Source organism: Acyrthosiphon pisum, chromosome X (genome assembly GCF_005508785.2).
Source record: "Acyrthosiphon pisum isolate AL4f chromosome X, pea_aphid_22Mar2018_4r6ur, whole genome shotgun sequence".
Taxonomy (NCBI): Eukaryota; Metazoa; Arthropoda; class Insecta; order Hemiptera; family Aphididae; genus Acyrthosiphon; species Acyrthosiphon pisum.
The window spans coordinates 33038591-33051537 of NC_042493.1; the positions used below are offsets into that span (position 1 = coordinate 33038591).

The 12947-nt window shown below is 30.5% G+C and overlaps 1 protein-coding gene across 3 annotated transcripts in view; it reads right to left on the reverse strand.

The window, feature by feature from the left end:
- The window catches only part of LOC107885108 (polyadenylate-binding protein 1-B-like), a 213776-nt gene that overhangs the window by 77011 nt on the left and 123818 nt on the right, over positions 1–12947 (reverse strand). The window lies entirely within an intron of this gene.

A 12947-nucleotide genomic window follows, 5' to 3' on the forward strand; every position in this document is an offset into this window, starting at 1 on the left:
TTATTATTGCCCTCGAAATAATGATAAGATAAAGGTGGTTCATAATGGTAGTACTAAAAGGCGTAAGTGAATAATAATAATTCAGCCCCGCACGTGTCCATGTAGATATTTTATATAATATATTGTATACATTTCACATAGAATAATATCGAGCCCATGTCTAAAGTCACTTTTTTTGATCTGCGGTCATTTAAATGCGATTTTAAATCTGAACAGAGTGCACTCTCCTAGATGATCAGTGTAAACAATACTAGTTATTGATGAATTATGTTCGTGCTATAGTTTGCAGGAAGCGTTTCGGGTCAAAGCTCAGTGAAAACCATAATATCAGATGTAGCTAGCACAACAATTTAATACAGTTACAATGTCAAACAATCGGAGAACGACGAGATTTATATTTTTAAACATTTCACAAAAAAAAATTGACGACTTTAGTATCAACATAATACGAAGGATATCCAAAAATCATAACAATATGAAGGTACTAGGACGTAGATAAGTATAGTAGAAGAATTGGTAGAGAAAGACCAAGACGTAATATACCAATATGTGGCATATGAAAGTAATTTTAGAGAACGCATATAGTTACCAGAATAAAGAAAGATGATAATAATATCAGGACCTATAACGTTGCAAAGTCACACCAGCAAGGTGCACGGACATCTGAGGAATTTTGTGGCGTATTAAAAAAATAATGTTACACTTTTATTATAATTATCAGATATCGTTGAATTATTCTTCAACTATATTATTTAGTGGTACACTGGTACCTATATACATTGAATAGGTAATACATTTTTATTTCATAGATGATAAATATGTTTTTACAATATCCATATATGATCCAGATATATCTGCAGGCGGCAAGGAGGGTCTAAAAAGACTTCTTCCGACAACTTCTACAACCAGCAGACACAGTTCTGATTTTTGATGCCATATATCAAGTAATTCCAACGTACATATTACATCAAAATGTGCCGTACGTAACTAATTGTCCGATATATTTACATAGATCAATTTGGTTGCAAAACATAATATTATTCCTGACGATGCGTATAGCGTTTTCAATTCAATTCGAGGATAAAATATATTATAGTCACTCTGCAATGATCTCCGGTTGAGGGCGGTCTAAAGTCATTACTCATTACAATATTATTATGATATACAACCACTATAAGGTACTATAGAGGATTCGAGTCATAATAATGAAAAAGGAAGTTAAAAAAATATAGAAAATACATTCGTCTCATTGCTCAAAAATCTAAAACGATATTGTTCCTACGAAATGTTTTAAATATATTTTGGTTTACCAGAAACGAAATAAAACCTAGGCAGGTACCTATATAAAGGCACCTAAAGATTGTCTTCACGTTTTTCATAATACGGAGTGAACAATTTCACGTAAGACACTCATTATTTCAGAAAATACTAACTTTTTAGAAAATATTTAATTTACATAATTTAAAATCGTCAAAAAACAACTTTTTCGGGTAAAAATTATATTTTAACAATTTTTATAATTGTTTAAGTCTTATATCGGTATACTATAAAAATATTAAAGACATTTTAGCCACAGCTTGCATTGAAATAAAACCACTATCCGTGAAATGTTAAAGAACAGTCACGAACGTCTTAAGACTTATTCAGGAGCGGTGAGTAGACGGATTGAAAAGAGTCCCGCGAGTACAGAAATACAGGATAAGTTATGTATAGGTGGGAGCAGGAAGAGTATAAATTGACAAATCGCAATGTGAAACTCATAGAGAGCACTCGCTGTATTACAACTCTATGAAATATTATGAGCTCTATGTAATGATAATAATATTACAGATAAATAACATTTAGGGTTAGCATACTCATATAATATTGTGATTTTATTCATCTCCGAAAGTCGAGACTGCTGTCCCAATAAAATATTCTTATCGATATATTATATTTTAAGCATGCAGTGCTGCAGAACGAGATCTGTCGGCTATAATCATCAATAAATAAATAATAATGTATAACGAGTAAAAATAGTGTTTTCGGTTCTATACTGCAGGTTATTTTGTTTATTTATTTTTTGTTGATTGAATTAAAAAATATTTAGAATCGCAGATGAATTATTATAATATTTTGTAATATGACAACTGAAATTATATTTATAAATTTAATTAAGTTTAACTAATTTAACAAAATGTGTTTATTTTGATAAGGTCATTATAACAAATTTAAAATTATTTGACCATATTATGAGATTGTAATTTAAAACGTTATAATTACCGTAACTACCGCGTAACATGCATAATCTAATATTCAATTATAATATTATATGGTTTTGAAAGCTTTAATGAAAACTATATATTAAAACTATATTTAAAACTATATATTAAGACAATTATATTACCTACTCAATAAAATAAAAACGACGAAAAGAATTGTTACAATCGACGATAGTTTTAGTAAATCAAACGCGTACACATTTTTCATCTACCTATATAACTATATGTGATGAGAGTTCTGAATATATATCAGAAATATTTCACCCCCCGAATAACTTCGCACAACCATATAATAATAATAATAAAAATAAATAAATTGTAGTCTGAAGCAGTGGCGTATCTCTGCAGCTATATGATTCACAGACCGCAGTGGAGTGTAAGGCGGACGGTATAATATTATTATGTAAACGCGTATAATATATTGTCGATTACAAGCGTCAAACGAGATTTTTCTCGCATATTATTGTGCAATTTACATATTATTCTTATACTATGTTTGGCAGACGTTTATTTATATAAAATACGGGTGTACCCCGAACACACTATTATACATTTATACGCGTGTAATATCGTCGTCGTATAATAATAATATGTCATCTGACGCGATAAACGAAATTATATGTAAAAACACAGTCAGCCCATCATTTGTGTACGATGAGTTTTTGTCACTCGTATTATATACGAATGCTGCAATACCAATATATTTTATGAGAGACGCAAACGTCATGTTAAACACCGCAACAATCGCGTTTTGACTCGAAATCTGGTCTGATTATTCATAATATTATTGGCCTCCAATTTGTGGCCCACACAAATAACGGTAGGTACAACCAGTACATTGACACCCCAGTAAAGTACGTGGTGGTGGCTAGGGAGTGGTTAATTTTCTGTTGAATTATATTTTAATAACTACGAGATTAACTACACTAAAATGTATTATATAGCTAACATGTTCAGGCACAAACGCAACTTTTAATTAATCCCGCAGATATACCGGAGCTGATAAACCGTCAACTTTGGAGGGTACCTATATTTTGAATTAAATAACAAACATAAGTATAAATCATTGAATTAAGTTACGTTTTGTGTAAAACAGCTGACTTACTGAAACCAAAGTACATAATATTTAATTTGTTACGGGCAATGCCGTACAAGAATACTGAACAGCTATAATTGATAAATATATCAACTATAGTATTTATGTATAAAATCAAAGCGCATGACCTTTATATGCAAATCCGCAGTTTCGACCGATCTCCAATTTTTTTTTTTATTGATTCAGTAAGATCCGTGGTTTCATAGACTTCATTTTTATTGTTCAGCACGAAATGTTGAATACAGTTACACACGAAAAACTATAATTTTTTTATTTATATAATTTCGCCATTAGTTACAGAAAATAAAATAGTTACTATTGTATGATTGGATATTATAATTTTAGAATTGTATTTTATATTCGGTCAAAACAACCCAAATAACTGTAGTGTTAAACATCTGTGCAGCTTACATTTATAACGGAGTTTAAGAAGGGATCAATCCACGGAAATTTAATTTGTCATGGGCAACACCATGCAGGATCGAGTATTGAATATTAATGGCACGTGCAATTTTTTTTTGAAACTTTGATTACTATGCGATATCGAAACAAACGCATTTCGGATACTGTTACATAATTTATTTCATAGACATCAACGAGTTACGAGCAAAACATATGGTCTGGAAAACGCTATTTCTGGCTAACCGGACCTGAACCCCTACATATTGTCTCTCTAGCAACTGCTACAGTTCCTTTCATCCTCATCTCATCTTCCACCTCCTCATATTCATCATCAAGAACGTTATTACCTTTCCTTGCAGCTGTCGTCGGGTCAGAAGTCATCATCAGTACGACAGTATATGACATATGTATATCCAACTACCCAAGAGCACATCAACTAAATTTCCTGATGATCTACCTGATATATATATAAATATATATTTTTTATAAGAAATTATTATATTATAAAACATTTCATAAGCTGAAGATGAAGATATTAATTTTAATTTAGTAGCCGTCTAATGATTCAGAGTTATTAAATAATAATAATTTTATTTAGACTTCAAAACTCATTTAGATAGGTTATTGATGGCTATAGTTTTCAAATAATCTAAAATTATCTTTATAATATATCTTAATATTTTGGCATAATCTATTAAAATCAGTAACAACTAAAGTCCTCATTGGACAAATTAGTAGTTTGTATCGCCGCAGACCTGCAAATAGCATAGATAACAATTTACTATCCGAAAAATACGGTCTTTATGTAAACTTAAATATTCTTAAAAACATAATTTGAACCAACTCTTATTATTAAAATATGATAAAACGATGGCGATCACGATTTCTATCTTATTTCGGGACGATAAAGTTCAAATTAAAACAAACCTGGGACTAAATAGTTATAAACATTTGCAGTGTCAATCGATTCGATTCAAACGTAATATAATGTAATACTATGCAAATACGCCAATAATCGCTTGTACAGTGATATATATAAATTAGAAAATGAAAAAATTAGCGAACCAAATATCCATAATAATGTTATGGTATGTATATATTATATTAATGCCCGATTATTAGAATAATCCAGCTGCCCAGATCGTCCCATAGAAAATATTATATCATAATACTCTGGATTACCTAGATAGTAAAATGTATTAAATTATTAAATGCACTGTTCTATATAAACACCAAACGATAATTATAAACCTAATATAAAATATATAAACAGAGCACTGTCAGGTTATATGGTAACGGGTGTGTATAATATACAAGGAGATCCATTTGATCAGACTCATATAATATTTGAAAATTAATTAATTTTACATAATTTGAATTTTGATTTCGTTGCAAAACCACTTTTCAAAAACATATTACAAATTTACAATAAAAATCTTTCACTTTGTCGAATGATAACATTCTGTTTTTTTTATACTTTTTTCCGAACCAAACGGATTATAATTGCAAAGGTCATGATAAAAATTGAATCTTTGAACGAGATTAGTTAATATAAATAATATTAATACAGGGAATTGTGAAAATATAATATTTTCAAAAAAGTAAGTTTTCGAAATAGTGATCGCAGACACTTAAATTGGTTCACTCTCAATAATATGATATAATTATATCGATTTTGATGACTGTAGCGTTAATTTATTTTATATCTATGTCCTATATAGCTTGTTCCTAAGCAGAATATTTTTTTGGAGTATTTCGATAAGTCTTGATGAAAATCGAGACTATATGGATACATTTGTATAGTTCTTAAAAATAATAACGATAAGGAATAATTATTGTAAAAGACAATATTTTAATGAAATTAACACTTTTCTAAATAGTGAGTGTGGACACATACATTGGATCACTCTGTATACTTTATATCATATTATAATGAATTTTAGTATTGTAATATATAAAGTTGCATACGTGTATTAGGTGTGTATATTGTATAATAATAATAATATGATATTGTCATTATCACGCGTAGTGGTTTCGCGTCGGAAAACGCCAGACCGTTGGTGGTTTTTTTCACATTTTTTCCTCGTCGACCTCAAACGCGTAATCAGATAACTTGATTTATCGCCGTTTACCGGGCGCGGATGTACATATACATATTATTATAATAATAAAACACACACGCACAAGTAGACCTACCTATATAATAGCCTGTACCTCGGCCGTGTGTTTAATGACGAGCTCGAACATAATAATAATATATTATAATAGTAATATTCCACACGAGTGAGTATATTGTATTATTATTATTATTTACGAACGAAAATCGTGGGGGGAGGGGGCACCCCAAAAAATCCAAACCATAATTCTTGATTTCTGCATAATATTTTAATATTTTATTTTCTGATTTTCCGAATTCATTATATTTTAGCATTTATGCGTTCTGACATATTTGTAGAAAGTTTCGATAGTAATAATAATTACCATAGTTAATAATATTTTCAATGACCTGGACAATGCCAACGATTTTTTCTAACTCTTATAAATTATTTAAAATTATTACTATCTATCACGATTCAAGTATACATTTTGAACCACTGGATCGTAGTTTTTCAACTACGCAGCGAATCACTGGTTTATCTATTTTAAATATTTTAAATATTGAATAAGTTATTAGTGGTAACTTAATAACAATGAGTTTTAGATAAATACAATGCAAAAACAAAAAAAAAATTGGAAATAGTACGTATCGGTACATTATGTATTTGTTTTTAACTCTTGTGGTTATTTTAAATTATTATCTATATTGTAATATATGAGTATGTATTATATTATAATACATATATAAATGTAATATTTTATGTAAAAATATACCAAAAAATGAAATGCTTATTTAATTGAACATTAATTAATTTAATGTCTTATTTATAATTTATGTAAAAACGGGTCCAGTCCATAGAATAAATAAAAATAAAATAATTTAAACATTTTTTTAACGATCTTATATAGGATGAAAATTATTATTGGTACCAATGCCGAGTCCACCCCACCCATTTTTGCCAACTATATTGAACATTTTAGCTTCTACCGAAATATTATTTTAGTTGGATTAATATTTCCTCTACCTACATACAGTATGTGCAAGTGGCGATTTGGAAACTAAGAAAAAATTCGCATAAGAATATTATATTGTCGGTGCAGTTGGTCATGATTGAACATTGTATAGCGGTGATGGTGTTCATAATACTGCTATTACAGTCAACTCGTGAAATGACGACTTGATGTATCGAAAATCTCGATTATTTGAATGAGTCTGTGGTTGTCATGAAACACTCGCGATATAACAAAATATTAAATGTATTTTGGCCCCCTCGATATAACGAACTTATTCTGGCCAAAGCTCTCGAGGGGAAACAAATTTTTACAATTCCGTTGCTTGCTATTACGAAGTTTTTCCGACGATGATTATATGCTACAATATGTGCTCGAGTAGGTACATTATAGCTATTAAAAAAAGATATACTTCAGTTAGTGTATAACGGCTTTATATGACGACTGGAAAGTGAAACTCCAAGAGCCGAAAAACGTGTTCATTACTGACGAGCAGGGATTGTTTTTTAAGTGTTTACCTGACGGAACGTTTAAAAATAAATATTGCCATGGAGGGCAAATATTAGTAATCAGTGATTACTAATCACTATTGAACAGATAAGTGCAAGCAGATCTTACGAATGAAAATTAAGTATCTATAAAGATTTTTCAAAATAAAATTTACTGACTGATGTTTACTTAACTTTAGTATATTATGATTTTACGTATTACATAATATTTGTATTATCAAATGATAATGAAATATCAATTGTGTGTTGGTTTACATTTTCTTTAAATCTCGTTAAATGAATAATGTTGGTTTATGCTCTTGCACACCTTACGGTGTTTGATGTATTTAACGAACTTTATTTTCTCGGTCCTTTGGAATTCGTTATAGTATCGCGAGTTGGCTGATATTACGTGACGATTTAACCAGCGACGCAGTTTTTATTTAATTTTTTTTTTTTTTGAACATATCTTCACAATGTACACAACTTGTACTGCTTTAAACTTGTTCGTGAGAAACATGGTTTTGACTTTAATTATTTCGATTGAAAAAAAAAAGATTTCATTGAACCGACAATGCAGGTGGATTAATTTTATAACGTCGTCGGTGGTCGTTAATAAGATAACACACTGTAAGTCATCTCTTAATGGGTATAGTTGTTGTATTCCATGCAACTAATATTTACAATAGTTCGGTGTGTTTATCGTCCAACATTTGTTGGGATTGCTATGAGTCCTAGTTTGGCTGGTTTTGAATGAGGAATCCAAGCAAGTGAATCGGAAGGGTCAATTGCCCGGGAATCAAACTTGTATAATTTTTGTCAACATCTTTCATTTTTATTACATAAACAACGTATTGTAAATTGTTTTATTATTGTAAGCCAAATAGAAAACAACTTGGACTGTCAGCTGACAGCGGAGCACTCGTGACACAGAATATTAAGAATTTCGTACAATTTTGTATTTTATTAATTGTATAGGTATAACAAAAATCATAATTTTAACGCATTAAAAATAAATGTATGGCCATTTTGTGTTTATATTTTATACCCCGAGAGTGTGAATAGAGAATGTGATGTCAAAATTAATGGTTAACCCTAGGACCTAGAGGAAGAGTTGTAAGATTGTCCACATAAAAATTACACAAAAAAATGTTCACTCATGTCAGTCCGGTTAAGAAGTCGAATAGGAATAAAATGTAAAAAAAACCTAATGTAGCATAATAATTTTCAGAATTATAGGTGTAACGATTTCCACAGGTTGACAGCAGTATGACTATCTATATACCTACTAGTGACTTTTGAATATCCCGCGAAAAATATTATTATTGTATTATCATAATATTTTTCTAAGCCGCCCATTCATAATACTACGTAATCTACCTTTACTGTATTATAATTATTAATGTATACTATGTGCTGTGTTTTGAAATACGTTTTTAGACCGCAAAAAAGTTTGATTTTCATATCAAGTCTTTCAAATCTTGTCTTTACAGTTTTCTGAGTTTTCTTTCTAATTTTCAAACTGATAATTTGATGTAAGTACATAATATTATGTTAGGTTACTAACAGAAATGTAATGAATGTATGGTAGCTTAAATTATCCCTTAAACACGATTTAGTAGGTTATAGGATTGGTCTATTAAATTTTAGTGAACCATTAGGTGAATAAATAATTTATGTAGGGACCTAATATATTTGTAATTTTATAGAATCTCGTTTTAATTGAACTACCTATTTAAACTCTTATGCTCTGTACATTTTTTGTTTACACTCACAACAATATTATTAATTGAAGATATCATCACTATACACATGACACGTTTGATGGTCTAGCACTATGGAATTGGCTATTGAAGTTTATTTTTTGTGAGGTTTCTGGACTGCTTGTTTTTATATGGATTTATTTTATTATGTTAGTTGTACACAATTCCTACAATTTGGCAACATTGCACATACACCGAACCGTGTTGTGAAAAAGGAACCACCGATTGGAACCACCGTACGCAATTGTATTCTAAAAAATACAAATTTTAACAATAATTCTCGTAAAGATCGACAAAATATATTATTAATATGCGTTCAGACATCGGTCTAGGTCATCGTCCTCGCATCGTATAAGTTTTGAGGACTTGCCGACGTCGGTGACTTTATCTTTGAATTGATATTATTATTATACAATATATTGTGTTTTCCACGACCGACGAACGAAAACTTTTCACGGGCCACCGCATCCGACAAACGTTTCCTCCGATTAATTCCCGTACCCACCGTGGTGCACAATATTACGTACAACCATATATAGTGAGTGCTTTATTGACTATTCTCGGGACCATATTCTGCAGATAGTGCACCGGACCATGTGTTGGACTCGACCGACTCGTAGACGCCGAGTAAGACCGTGACAGCTATATATTTTATTATTATCATAATATATTTTATAGTTATAAGCTGCTGCACAGTGCCAATAAAGCGCACTTATTGGCATAATATATGTATAATTTTATAACATTCATGATGAGCAAATTTGCAGACCCAAGTTTTGATAAACGTGCTAGGCGTATATTAAAGGTAAGTGATACCTATAATACCTATGCCAATCAGCTCTTAATAATTGTAAATTGTTATATTTGTATTATGTTTTTTTATACTCCAACAGTAACGCCAAATAAAACGATATAGTAAAATATGTAATTAAAAATGCATGAATTCATAACTTCGGCGCTTAAATAGTGCATGCTAAAAACGAGTAAGATGACCTTGAATTATTTTAGAAAAATTATGCCTACAGATTAGTTGTCTGAACTGTTTTTAATTTAACATGGGGAGGGGGCTATCATAATAATAAGATATTATATGATAAATACATTTATATATTTTCCATGCTGTAAGGGGGGTATAAACCCCAAACCCCCATCTCGTGTCGACAGCCCTGAGAATAAAAATTATATAGTAAGCAACATTTATGAGGACGGGTATTGAAATATATGCATTTAAATATAATTAATTGTAATATAATACATCTAAACTGTTATAAAAAAAAGCAACAACATTATTATGCTATGTAACATATAAACTATAGACATGCTTTAAATGCATTTCACGAAAATCAAAAATCGTGTGAGATCCCAATTCGACCAGACCAGTTGGGTCAATCTCGCCGACAATCGACAGGCTACTTTAGAACTTGGTCGTTAACAGATGCCAGATTATACCAATACCCCCTCTCCGAACTATGCCTCTAATGTAATGTTAATTTATCATGGTTATATGTAATATAATATATATTATTTTTGTGTTCCGCGAAACGGATGTTTTCAATGTTAATATATTAAACAACTACCACTCGTGAGCGTTTCAGAAAAATAGGTACACTTGGATAAACAGTCGACGCAAGTAACCTAAACACGCGGCGGACAAACATACTAAACGGAAATTGTAAATAAACTCGCTGAAAAAAACAGTCAAAGTTGCAGTTAATTCTAGAATACGATATAAAAACGGTGGCGCTAATATTAACGATGGTTAAAAAATTAAAGTTAAGTCAAAAAGTAAATATGTTTTTAACTTTCTAACTGATCTATAGTAATATTTTGGGGTTACCGATCATTTGACTACTAGCTTAACTTCATTGTTTTTTAATTAACATGAAATAAGATTCATATTGTATATTATACATATATATAATATGAATTATATTATAATATAATAATTGTTTTTTTTTTAATTTTTTTTTAAATTTCAACGAACAATTTGGATTAATTGTTATATAACATTAAAACGTCTAGTATATTTATCGTTTTGTTATTGTATTTATTTACGAACGAACGACGTGTAATATATGCGCCTAATATCATATCATATATTTATGATTGTCATAATATTATAAAAATATACGCACTAATCGGACGAGGGGAAAAGAAAATCGGTCGAACATGAGCGACGTGCGATGCAAAAATATAAAACACCGAAATGTCTGTGCACTTTACATTGCTGCATCATAATATTGCGGACGAAATACCAACTTTGATTCCCAGAAGGCCAAATAGGAAAACACGTATTTAAAATATTATTATGCATCACGTCGTGCACCATGAATAAAATAGTAATTGCTCGCCGGTGGTCGGGTGGCGTTGCAGCAGGTACCTACAAATAATGTAGTTCGTACGTCGTATTAATATGATATACATAACATTATATTGCACGCCGCCATGCATGGACCATATTATTTTTATTATTATATCATCATACCTTTCACGGAACAGAATTTTTTTTTTCGAATATTATCACATTATACGCATATTTTAATAGCGATGTATGTGCAGGCACGTGACGCTCAACTGTAACTATAGTATGTACTATATACGACTAATAACTGTTATCATTATAATTATATATTATATTATAAAGGGTAGGACATACTTTCAAAATAGTAGGTATCACAATTTAAGTACCTGGGGTCAAATAGAACGCAGGATAATGACGTTAAGGTAGAAGATACAACTATATCAAATAAAAGATACCATGGGCTATAAAAGTCCTTATATATAGGTCACCCTCTCTAAAAATTTAAAAATAAGGACGTACATGACATTATTACGACCAATTGTTTCTATACGGTATTGAATCGTGGGTATCGAACTACTTAGGATGTTCTAAGGAAAATATATAGCCCAGTCTTTGTTAGTCAAACCATTAAAAGAAGAAAATTAGACGATTATGGACAGTTTTGGGAAATATCTAGACAAAAGGTGAAAAAACTGTGTGAAGTAGGAACGAATATTTTAAAAATAAGATATTTTTATGTTTTATAATTTCATCAAAATAGTATTTTATATGCATAAATATTATTTTTCCGAAAAATATGATTCTTGAAAAAACTGTATTATATACTGAAAAAACAAATAAAAGTAACAGTTTATAAAAATTATAAAATAGTTAAATTAATTTAAATTTTTAAAAATTATTCAAACAGTCATATTTAGTCATAGTGAGCCGGCTCGCTCTCTCCCGTTTCAACACCCTTTGAGACCAGACGCGCTTCCCTCGACGTTTAACAACATCACGCTAAACCCGAGTCCACGTCTCTATACTCTGTTCGAGTTAAGAAACGTAGTCGGCGGCCGAATTGTGCGCAGGGGCGTGGTAATACTACACGGCAGGTAAACAGATAATTGACCGGGTTGGGGTGACAAATGGGTGTTGCTTCATTACAGGCCGTTTAAAACTAGTCATTGCCGACTACCTACGTCTCTTAACTTCAACGGAGTATAGTCAATAGTCATTCTCCTCGAATTGATATTCTTATCAATATTTCTTTGTGTGTTTTCATCTTGAAAATGGTAGAAAAATTGACAGGTGTATAAATATTTTTATTTTTTCCAAAATATTCTTTAACCTTGAAATATACTTTTTTATGAGCTAAAAAATTTTTTATATCAGTTCATACGAAAATGAATCGTCGAGAAAGCTTATCTAATTGGGAAGGCATACTCTCAGTAAAAATATGTCAAGACATAAAAATCTTTTCTCTAGCTCTAATCACCTATATAATATTGTGACAAGTCGTAGATGGTACGGCGATAAGTACCTACC